The following is a 12,816-nucleotide window of genomic DNA, read 5'->3' on the forward strand; positions in this document are numbered from 1 at the left end:
GAGAGTTAAACAATGAGAAGGCAGAAAGAATTGTTTTAAAAATGAAAGAATGAGAAACAATCCTGAAAACTCCAATGAAACAGGGGTAAAATAATTTACCAGATAAAAGTTCAAGGCAATAGTAAAAAAATGTTAACTAAGCTAGGTAGGGGTGCAATATAGGAAACAGACTTTCACCAAAGAACTAGAAATATAATAAAGAAATAGTCCGAGCTGAAGAATACAGTAACTGAAATGAAGAATTCAGTTCACTAGGGGGAATTAAAAACAGATTAAATGATACAGAGAATATAAAAATCCAAAAAATAGAATAATAGAAATCAGCCATCAGACATCAAAAACATTTTTTTGTTGTTGTTGTTTTAAATAAGAATAGTTTAAGAGAATTCTGGGACAATGTCAAGCACACTACCATTCGCAATACAGGAATCCCAGAAAAAGAAGAGATAGAGAAAGGTGTCAAATGTATTTGATGAAATTAGGGCTGAAACCTCCTGAACCTGAAGAAAGAAACAGATATTCAGGTACTGGAAGCACAGGGGTTTCCAAATACTGTAAGATATCACTCATATGTGGAATCTAAAAAACAAACAAAAAACAAAACAAAAATAAACTCACAGGTACAAACAAATTAGGGTTACCAGAGGGGAAGGGTTTGGGGGCATGGGTGAAACAGCTAAAAGGGGTCGTGATGGCAACTAGACTTGTGATGGTGATCACTTGCTAGTGTATACAGATGATGAATTACAATGTTGTTACACCTGAAAGTTACGTAATTTTTAAAAATAATAAATGAAAATCTGTTTTGCCACATATCATATTGCCCATTGTGCATTATTTCACTAACATTCAATCATCTGTAGCCAAGTTTACTGAGACACTGGAGATAAGCACCAATCTCTTATTTCTCTATTACAATAAATGTCATTACAGCAAATTTTTGTAATTTTCAATGTTAATATTTGAAGCAATGGAGAAAGTTACGTGTAGTGGGCATTTGAAAATATTTATTGATTGAATAAATTAATGAAACTCTGTAAACTGATTTTCTTCTTGATACAATTTTTTATTATTTAAATCATTTGTGAGGAGTTCCCGTCGTGGCGCAGTGGTTACGAATCAGACTAGGAACATGAGGTTGCGGGTTCGATTCCTGCCCTTGCTCAGTGGGTTAAGGATCCAGCGTTGCTGTGAGCTGTGGTGTAGGTCGCAGACGCGACTCGAATCCCGCGTTGCTGTGGCTCTGGCGTGGCCAGTGGCTACAGCTCCAATTAGACCCCTAGCCTGGGAACCTTCCATATGCCTTGGGAGCGCCCAAGAAATGGTGAAAAGACAAAAAAAAAAAAATCATTTGTGGAACTTTAACATAGTCAGTGTTAGGTCAATCTATACTACGCTAGGCTATTGGAGGAAAAATATTTGAAAACAAGAAACTTTAGTTCCTTAAAAGTCATATTGGAAGGTGACTGCTCCTTCTTTCTCTATGTAAAATTAAAATTACTCAACATGTATTATATCAGGAAATAATATCCCAAGAAAAGTATAAATAAAAGAAAATTGTATCTTGACACCAAAAATAATTGTCTCGAATTTTCCCTGAAATCCAAGTAAATAGTCTATGAAATTATTGAAGTAGGTTGCTTTTCTGGGATTCTTTAGTCCTGAGCTAATTTTCCACAACAGGAAAAATGCCAAAATTTATCATTTCATTGTACTGGGCAAGAAGGAACTAGCAGTATTATACCCTCTAGGGAATTTCTAGTGTTTCTTGACAAGAATTTCCACTGAGGTTTATTATCTCAATGGAAAAAATGTCCCACAGCTCTATAAAGAGTAAGAACACTTCCTTAACAATTATTTTAGAATACAATAGGTTTCCACATCTGACCATATCTAGGATCCTTCAAATCAAATGAATAATATTAAGGACTTATGATAAGAAGACACTGAACACAGAGAGAATATTCAATATTTACCTCCAACTAACATTTCATTCTGATGGAAAAAAAAGATCAGTGTCAATTTTTGCAAGAAAGGGAAATACTACCATGGAATATCAACACTGATTTAAAGAAGTATTGTATGTGAGTGGGAGCATCTGTTCAGCTTAATCGACTTTACCATTTTGCACAACCTCATGCACTTTGTGATAAGAGTGATAAGAATAATTTGGGGAAATGAAAGGGAAGAAAACGCAATCTTTACAAGACTTCTTTTGGCAGAGATAAGTACAATGTTAATATTTGGATACAACCTAAAGAAAAATTAATTAGAAGATACAGATGCATAAATCAACCTGGACACTGCACTCAATGAAAATAACTAACCCAACATAAAGTATTACACTTGCAAAAGGGTAGCCACACATATTGGACTAATTAATCCTCATGGCACAGAAAGATTGTTGTGATCATTTCTGCTGTACAACAAAGTGACTCGGTTATACACATACACACATCCATTCCTTTCAGATTCTTTTCTCATAAAGCTTATCACAGAATATTGGGTAGGCTTCCCTGTGCTATACAGCAGGTCTTCATTGACTGGGAATCATTTTAACCATGTGTTTTCTTCTATGACAAGTTTTATCTTTGCAAAAGTCATTTTATGATTTGAGATACAGACTAAGGAAAAGCGCTCTCTCTTGCTTTTCTATATGAAGCAGACCAATCCAGCTAGAGTTCTGAACTTACCTAAATAAACTCAGAATTCACCAGAGAATAATAAGGTTAGCAGACTAAGGATGAAAGAAATGAACACATGTGGTAAGTCAGCACGGGTGGGTTTGGGGAAACATTTTCATTTCATTATTTTCTCAATATAAGAAAAACTGTGGTATCCTTCACTTAATCATTATTCTATAAAAATTTTCTATATTACATTCTCTAGGTAAAATATAGAGATTTGTTAATCTTCTTTTAGATGTACCACAAAATAATAATTTGGGGCATTTTGATTCATGTTTTCATCTTGCAAGTATCAATTCACATCACTGGAGTTACATCACAGAGAAAATCCCTTCATAACTCACTTTATTTAACTGAATAAGTTGACCATCAAGAATATTTAATACTGAAATATACATCTTCATTTTGACTTAAGTCCATGAACAAGAGCAACGACAGTCATGAATGCAAGAAATGTAAGTACTCCAAAGGTTTCATTCTCTTGGGCTTCTCTGACCATCCCTGGTTGGAAATGCCACTCTTCATAATAGTGCTTGCTGCTTACATCTGTACACTAGTAGGAAACATCTCAATTATAGTGGTATCCAGAGTAGATCCGAATCTTGACAGCCCTATGTACTTCTTCCTTTCCAACCTCTCCTTCCTGGACCTTTGTTTTACCACAACCACCATCCCTCAACTGCTGCTAAACCTCTGGGGCCCAGATAAGTCTATCAGCTACGGAGGCTGTGTGACTCAGTTTTATATGTTTCACTTTTGGGGCCACCGAATGCATCCTCTTAGCTGTGATGTCCTTGGATCGTTACATGGCCATCTGCAAGCCTTTGAGGTACCCAGTCATCATGCATCAGCAACTCTGTATCTTCCTAGTGGTCATGGCATGGCTAAGTGGTTTGGTCAACTCCTTGCTTCAGTCATCCCTCACCATCCAGCTGCCACTTTGTGGCAACAACAAGGTAGATGATTTCCTGTGTGAGGTCCCAGTGATGATCAAGATGTCATGTACTGATACCACATTCAATGTAGCTATGCTCTCCATTGTGGGAACATTCTATTCCCTCGTTCCCTTGTCACTTATTCTTGTCTCCTATGGGTTCATCGTAGCTACAGTGCTCAGAATTCAGTCTCAGAGGGAAAGAAGAAGGCCTTTAACACATGCAGTTCTCATATTATTGTTGTATCTCTCTTCTATGGGCCAGTAATTAGCATGTATGTGCAACCTTCTGCTGCTAACTCCAGGATAAGAACAAACTCATGTCCCTATTCTACAGCTTGGTGACTCCTATGCTTAATCTTTTATTTATACTTTGAGGAACAAAGACATGAAAGGGGCAATGATGAGGCTTCTTGTCTCATTGTACCATCAAAGAAGAGGATAAACATAGCTATTTTTGTACTTCATACTTTCCATATAGGACTTAGAAGAGCCTCTGTTCTAAATTACCTCTTGGTTTTGCCTCGTCTCAAAATTATCCCCAAAGACGTAACTTTTTACTATGTAGCTATCATAAGAAATAAATAAATATATGGTACTAAATTTAAATTAAATTTATAAAAATATTAAAAATTCATATCTGTATAAATTGTGTCTTAACAAACATATTGAAAATTTTTCTTAAATAGATGTTTTAAAAAATATCTCTTATGTTACAAGTTTTCCAAGTATAGGCACATTTGATGCACCTGGCCCTATTTGCTAGAAAGACTGTTTTTCAGCTTTGGTACACATCAGAATACTTATACTTTAAAATCACAAACATGACTCCACTGCAGATATCTTGTATCAGAATTTTGAGAAATCATGTCCAGAAAACTATTTTTAAAAACTTCCTCAGTTAACATCAATTTAAACGTAGAATTTGTGAGGACCATCACAGGAAAATATTTTTGAGATATTCTTTAGAGACAAAAGTCAGACAGGATCTGACATATGGGAAAAGGTATAGCCCATTTACCCACTCACCCCCCCAAAAAAAATAGAAGATAGTTTGTTGAATATGTGAAGAATCTCAGATGCTCCAAGCTTTTAAGAAAAATTGTAAACCACAGGCAGAGAATTTAAAATCATGACTCCTAGCAAATGCTAAGGCAAATGCAAAAGACCAAGCTGAATATCTAGAAGGTACGCCTCCTAATAATTAAATGTTCTATTAAATTCAGCTAAGTACTTTGATCAGTAGTATCATTTATGTGCAATAAAATTTTCAAAATTGTTTCCTAAAACTAAATTATACAACAAAGAATTGATAATTGAATTGTTACTATTGATAACTGAATTATCAGTTTGAGTAAGCAAATATCTTAGAATACCTTAAAGCGAACCAAAGCAAAAAGAAGAAACTGCAAAAAAATATGTAAGAAAATATACGATTTAGAGAAAAAACACATAAAACTAAATACAAACAATAGGACTGGTAGTTGGATTAAAGCAGTAGATGGAAGAGAAATAATTAAGTAAATATTAGGGGAAATGCTTGAGAGTGAGATGTTCCAGCCATACATTAGGCACCCCAGTCCTGAAATCTGACAATGGGAAGATAAACCCCCTTAGCTGGTTTGGAAACAGTGGGGCTTACAGGAGGGCTGTAAGAAACCAAGACTTCCTCTTAAAGAGAGAGCAGTCTTCCTGTCAAAATGCAGAGGCTGCAGACAGAAAACTGCCTGGGTGTTTTGTCTACAAAACACCTTGGGAGGAGCAAAACTAGCTCCAGGGAGGAAACCACTTTCAGGATGGGAGTGAAAGCAGCTCAGTGGCATGGCACAACAACTCCAGCTCCAATCCAGCCTCCATGGATACTGGAAAAAGAGTGAAACCAGCACAGAAGAGCAGCCCCAAGCCCTCAGGCTCTGGCAAGGACCCATCGCAACAATCCAAAGTATCCAAGGTGGAGATAACCATCACACCCAGCAGAAACCCAGCTCAGTTGGGGCTCCTCTTCCAGCCGCCTGGGCCCCAAACCTACCCCAGTAGAATGGTAACAGCCAGTGAGAATAGGAGAAACGCTGATTCCCACTTGGCTCTCACTCTAGCCCTTCCAACTCACACCAAGGTGGCAGCTGCCAGCACACACCAGGAGAAGATGCAGCCCATGTTCACCTCAGATCCAGTTCTCCCACCAAAGCCACTGGGCACATGCAGAATTCATAGGGATGCCTCAAGACTGGGATAGGAATCTGTTTCGCCTAATTTTCATAAAGACAGAGAAAGGTAAACAAAATTAGACGATAAAGGAATGTGTTCCAAAGAACAAGAAAAAAATCTGAAAAAAAAAGTGAGTGAAACAGACAAATGTGAACAAATTAAAGTTCAACAAAGAAATCAAAACTATTTTTAAAAACCCTAATTTATGAGAACAATGACAGCTCTGAAGAATTCAGTAAACAACTTCAAAAACAGACTCAACCAAATAAATGAGAGAATTGGTGAATTATAAGACTTATTTAAAATCATACTGTCAGGAGAGCAAAAAGAAAAAATTAAAAAGAAAGAGAAAATCTATGTGAATTATGGAATACCATTAAAAGATACTATCTATGAATTACTGGAGTCCCAGAAGGAGTAGGAGGGAGAAAGTAGCATAAAGTTTATTCAACAATTGTAAAGATATACTCAACCAACATCAGAGCACTTAAATATATTAAACAAACACAGAACAAAAGAGTAAAATAGACAACAATGTAACAAGAGTAGGGGACTTTAATACCTCACTTAGATCAAGAATGGAACTATCATCAAAACAAATCAATGAGGACACAGGATTGGAAATATACTTTAATCCAAATGGACCTAACAAACATATATAGAACATTCCATTCAACAACAATAGCACAAACATTCTTATCTCGTGTACACAGAACATTTTCCAAGGTAGATTGGTCATATGTTAAGTTACAGAAGAAGACTTAGCAAATATAAGAGGATTGGATTCACAGCAAGCATCTTTTCTGACCACAATGGTATATGAAACTAGATATCAATGACAGCATGAAAACTGGAAAATTTATAAGCATGTGGAAACTAAACAACACAAACCAACATCCACAGGTCAAAAAAAATAAATGGAAAATCAAAAAAAATTTTAATACAAATGAAAACAAATACAAAATACCAGAGTTCCATTGTGCACAGAGGAAACAAATCCTACTAGTAACCATGGCTTATGGGTTCAATCCCACTGATCTCGCTCAGTGGGTTAAGATCCAGTGTTGCTGTGAGCTGTGTGTAGGTCAAAGACACAGCCGGCATCCTACATTGCTGTGGCTGTAGTATTGCTGTGGCTACAGCTCCAATTCGACCCTGACCTGGAACCTCCATATGCTATAGCTCGGCCCTAAAAAGCAAAAAGAAAAAGAATACAAAATACCAAACTTACAGGATGCAGCAAAAGCAGTTCTAGTTTCCAGTCTATTTATTGATAGTTATTCAATGTTTATTTTATTGGTATTTTTATGAGAGGAGGTGAGTTTAGTCTTTCTACTCTGCCATCTTGTCCCAATCTCCAGCAAAATCAGTTCTATAGGTAAGTTTATAAGGATAAAATGAAAGAGAAAGATCACAAACAACAACATACCTTTACCACAAGTACTAGGAAAGAGAAACAAATTAAGCACAGATTTAGAAGAAGAAAATCATAATGATCAGAGTAGAAATAAACAATAGAGATACCATAAAAGCAAAAAAAAAAAAAAATACCAACAAGACAAAGAGTTGGTTTTTTGAAAAGAAAAAAAAACTGACAAGCTTTAGCAAGAGTAACTGAGAAAAAGAGAGAGTGCAGAATTATTCACAATAGTTAAGACATGGAAACAAACTAAGCATCCATCAAAAGAGGAATGTATAAAGAATATTACTTACATAATATGCAATTATATATAGTTATATATAATTTATTGTTACATAACATTATATATATATATATAATGAAATATAATTCAGCCTTGAAAAGAAGGGAAATCTTGCCTTTTACAAAAACATGGATAGACCTTGAGAGTATTATGCTAGGCGACATAAAGCAGAAAGAGAAAGACAAGTATTATATGTTCTCACTTTATGTGAAATCAAAAAAACTCAGAGAAAAATAGTAAAATGGTAGCTGCTAGGGACTGGGGGGAGAAACAGAAAATGTCAGTCAAAGAGTATAATATCAGCTTTAAAATTATAAATAGTTTGCGATCAAGACGACAGAGGAGTAGGACATGAGCACACTTTCTCCCAAAACAATTAAAAAAAATCTACATGCACAATGATTAGCACAGAACATTTACTGAACACTGGCAGAAGACTTCAGACTTCCAAAAAGGTCAACTCCACATAATAGTAGAACAAAAGGGAAAAGAGAGAGAAGGAGGAGGTGGAGAAGGAGAAGAAGAAGAAGAGGAAGAAGAGGAGGGAGGGGGAGGGGAATGGGAGGGCAGATGGGGAGGATAGGGGAGAGGGAGGAAGAGAAGGGGAGAGAAGAGAAGAGAAAGAAAAAAGGAATCAGGAAGAACAAACAAAACCTAAAGTCAGCAGAAGGAAGGAAATATAAAGACACACACACACACACACACACACACACACACATATATATACACAAGACTCCTATATCAAAATTATGTAACTACAAACCAAAATCTACAACACAACAACACACACACACACAAATAAAAAAATCAATTAGGGAGTTCCCATCGTGGCTCAGCAGAAATGAATCTAATAGTATCCATGAGCACAGCTTTTATCTCTGGCCTTGCTCAGGGGTCAAGGATCCAGTGTTGCCTGAGCTGTGTGTAGGTGGAAGATGCAGCTTGGATCTGGTGTTGCTGTGACTTGGTGTAGCCAGCGGCTGCAGCTCCAATTTGATCCGTAGCTGAGACCTCCATATGCTGTGGTTACAGCCCTAAAAAGACAAAAACAAAATAAAAAAGAACTAAAACACAACACTAAAGATAGTCATCAATCCATAAATAAGAGAATAAAAGAAGGAAGAAAAAAAACCAACAAAAACAAATCCTAAATTATTAACAAATGGCAAAAAGAACACAGATGTCAATAATTACCTTAACTGTAAATGAATAATGCTCTAACCAAATGATGTAGCCTGGCTGAATGGATACAAAAACAAGGCCCAAATATATGCTGGTCTATAAGAAGATATAGTATATGCATATACAGTGTAATATAATTCAGCCATGAAAAAGAATGAAATAATGCTGTTTACACAACATGGATGACCCTAGAGATTATCATACTAAGTGAAGTTAGACAGTGAAAAACAAACATCATATGATATACTTATAAGTGGAATCTTAAAAGAAAAAAAGATACTGCCAGAAACACTCACAGACTTTGAAAACAACTTATAGTTACCAAAGGAACATGTGGGGGAGGATGGACTGGGATTTGGGATTTGCATATGCACACTGGGATATATGCAATGATTGGCCAACAGGGACCTCCTGAATAGCAGAGGGAACTCACCCAATATTCTGTGATGATCTTTATGGGAAAAGAAACTGAAAAAGAATGAATGTGTGTATATGTATAACTGAATCACTTTGTTGTACAGTGGGAATTATCACAACACTGTAATTCAACTATACTTCAATAAAATTTTTAAAAAGAAAAGAAAGTGCAGAGACCTAAATAGATATTTCTCCAAAGAAGATATATGGATGGCCAGTAGGTACATAAAAAGATGCTCAACATCATAATTATTAGCAAAATGCAAATCAAAACTATAATGAGGTACTACCTCACACTGGTCAGAATGGCCATCATTAATATGTCTACAAATAACAAATGCTGGAGAGGGTATGGAGAAAGGGGAACGCTCCTACACTGTTAGGGGGAATGTAAATTGGTACAACCACTATGGAAAACAGTATGTAGGTTTCTGGAAATTAAATCTAAACTACATATGATCCAGAAATTCCACTACTGGGCTTATATGCATACATAACATAATTCAAAAAGAAGCATCTACCCCCATGTTCTTTGCAGCACTATTCATAATACCCGAGACATGGAAAAAACCTAAATGTCCATCAACAGATGAATGGATTGATATGGTACCTATATATAATGAAAATACCAGCATAAAAAAAACAAAAATCACTACAGCACATGATATAAAATATACTAATAATAAGTCAGAACAAAACAAACACAGATGATATCACTGCATATAGAACCTAAATAGGGCACAATGAACAAAAAAAGAAACAGACTCACAGACATGGAGAACACTTGCGGCAGGAGGAAGGAGAGCGTGGTGGACTGGGGGGGTTAGTAGATGCAAACTATTACATTTAGAATGTATAGACAATAAGGTTGTACTGCATAGTTTATCCAATCTACTGAGATAGACCATAATGGAAAATAATATTAAAAAATGATGTGTATGTATATATATATAACACATACGTATATGTTATGACTGGGTCACTTTGCTATACAGCAGAAATGTGCATAACATTGTAAATCAACTATACTTCAATTAAAAACAATAATAATAAAATAAAATGAATAAATTTGGGGGTATCTAATTTACACCTGGTGACATAATTAACAATACTGTATTATATACTTGAAAGTTATAGGAGAATAGATCTTAAATGCTCTTACTACAAAAAAAAGTATAATAAGTAAGGGAATAGATGGGTTAATGACCATGGTTGTGGTAAACATTTGCAGTATATACATGTATAATCACCACATTGTACACCTTGAACTTACTTATGTTGTACATCAATATATCATCAAAACTTAAACAAAAAATTAAAATATCAATAAGTAAACTCAATATCAAATAAATAAAGGAAAACAGAATTTACCTAATTTCAACAGTCTGTCCACAAGGTTCTCATGATACCAAATGAAACATAGTAACTTTAAGTTGAGAATCCTGGCCCACACCATGTTATCCAAGTGTTCAAAATTCATATCACCATAATAGAAAAATAAATGTAGGTTTTTTTTAACAAGATGCACTCGGAAGTTCTCATCGTGCTCAGTGGATAATGAACCCAACTAGTATCCATGAGGATGCGGGTTCAATCCCTGGCCTCACTCAAGGGTTAAGGATCTGGCCTTGCCATGAGCTGTGGTATAGATTACAGACCCAGCTTGGATTCACGTTGCTGTGGCTCTGGAGTAGGCCAGCATCTGCAGCTCAGATTTGACCCCTAGCCTGGGGAACTTCCATATCTGCATGCAAGTGCCGCCCTAAAAAGCCCAAAAAAAAAAAAAGATGCACTCAAGCGGACACAATATCACTGCTGTGGGTATTATGTCAAAAATGAACATTCTCATTCTGCATAAACACTAGTCAAATCTAAATTGAACAGTATTGTATGATGCAAATGACCTGTATTCTTCAAAAATATTAAGCTCACTAAGGCAAAGAAAAACTGGAAAAATGGTTCCAGATAAAGGACAAGAAATATAACACTTAAATTCAATTTGAAATCCTGATGTGATCTTTAATTTAGAAAATACTCTCAGGAACACTTAGGACTAGGTTGCATTATACTCTGTATATTTCAGAAAATATTGAAATGCACATTAATATTACATTATTATAGACAGAATATCAAAGCACTCATAGTAAAATACTAACATTGTGAAATCTGATGAAAATCTATAGGGAAATCTATACTATCTTTTTTTTATTTAAGTTTTATTGGTACTGAATTATAAATAGAATATTGGCAATTTGTACTTGAAAATTTATTATGCTTGATACTACTTGCTGTTGTCATAGGCATATGATAACCAGTGGCCTTTCAGCTTCACATTTGTAAAAGAGATACATATGTGACACTGAGGCCATAAAAAAGCAGAGGCATGAGTGTATCTGGGCTGGAAGCCAAGCTAGTTTCTGTGATTATCCAATGACATATTTGTCCATCATTTTGCACTGCTGAGATAACCAAACTACATTGAGCATGTGTTTAGGGAATGTGCTGCACAGAACAGGTGCGAGATGAAGTGGACAGAGATTGGGAGACACTGTCCAGAAGGGAGTAGAAATTTCCTGGTATAAAAAAAGTAGGTGGTGTGTCCTTCTTAGTGGCATTTTGGCTCTTCTATTCTTTTAGGGCGTGGGGAGAAACCGGCATGGGAGTGTCATCTGTTTTATGCTGCCTCCTGTTGTGGCACAGGGGAAACAAATCCAACTAGTGTCCATGAGGATGGGGGTTTGGTCCCTGGCCTCACTCAGTGGGTCAGGGATCAGGCGTTGCTGTGAGCTGTGATGTAGGTCGCAGACACAGCTCAGATCCCATGTTGCTGTGGCTGTGGCTGTGGCTGTGGCTGGCAGCTGCAGCTCTGATTCAATCCCTAGTCTGGGAACTTGCATATGCCATGAGTCAGCCCTAAAAAATACCAAAAAAAGGGGGGGGGACTTCAGGCAAATCTACTGTCATTACTTGATTTGTTATATACAAGTTATTTAAGCTTAGGTAAGTCATACATCTTCTTCCCTTCAGTTTTCTTATCTACAAAGTGAGAAAAAACATACCTATACCATGCCTGTGATAAAATTGCAAAAGGTTCATATAAATAGTTTGAAAATATAAACAATAAAAAACAATATCATCTTGTTCATCTTTAGCGGAATTTTTGAAACATCTTTATTTTAAATTATAAATTAAATAGAATATATAATAATATGGCTAGGATTAAGAATCATATATGCTAAAATTATGCATTCCAAGAAAAATAGTCTACACATAGAAAAATATATTTATATGTTTTGCAAGCAGAAAGGGAAGAAAATAGATGGAAAATTTCAAAGTTTTTTTGTTAGATAGTATCACAAGAGGTGTCCCAACCAATAAGATTTCGATAAGTATAAGATGGTTCAAAGAACTAAGCTATGTTTTTTAAGTTTCTAAAAGTTTTTTGCTCCATGATGATCTATTCTACATGACCCCATTATTTATTAAAAGTTCTTTTATATACATGCTTCTTGTTCTTCATTTTTTGAACAGTAGGTTAAGGACAAATTAATATATACCATATTATTTTTTATACCTAGTTGGAGATAAAGAATCACAGACAACAAAGAAGACAAATATACCGGAATCAATGTAATTGCAAACCACACAAAAAATTGAGGGGAAGTTTGGGGATATGTTGTGCATT

General features: G+C 35.6%; 1 pseudogene; it reads left to right on the forward strand.

The window, feature by feature from the left end:
- The first annotated feature begins 3,105 nt into the window (after positions 1–3,105).
- On the forward strand, positions 3,106–4,144 carry LOC110258615 (annotated as a pseudogene).
- The last annotated feature ends 8,672 nt before the right edge of the window (positions 4,145–12,816 follow it).

The sequence above is a fragment of the Sus scrofa genome, unplaced genomic scaffold (assembly GCF_000003025.6).
Source record: "Sus scrofa isolate TJ Tabasco breed Duroc unplaced genomic scaffold, Sscrofa11.1 Contig2538, whole genome shotgun sequence".
Classification (NCBI taxonomy): Eukaryota; Metazoa; Chordata; class Mammalia; order Artiodactyla; family Suidae; genus Sus; species Sus scrofa.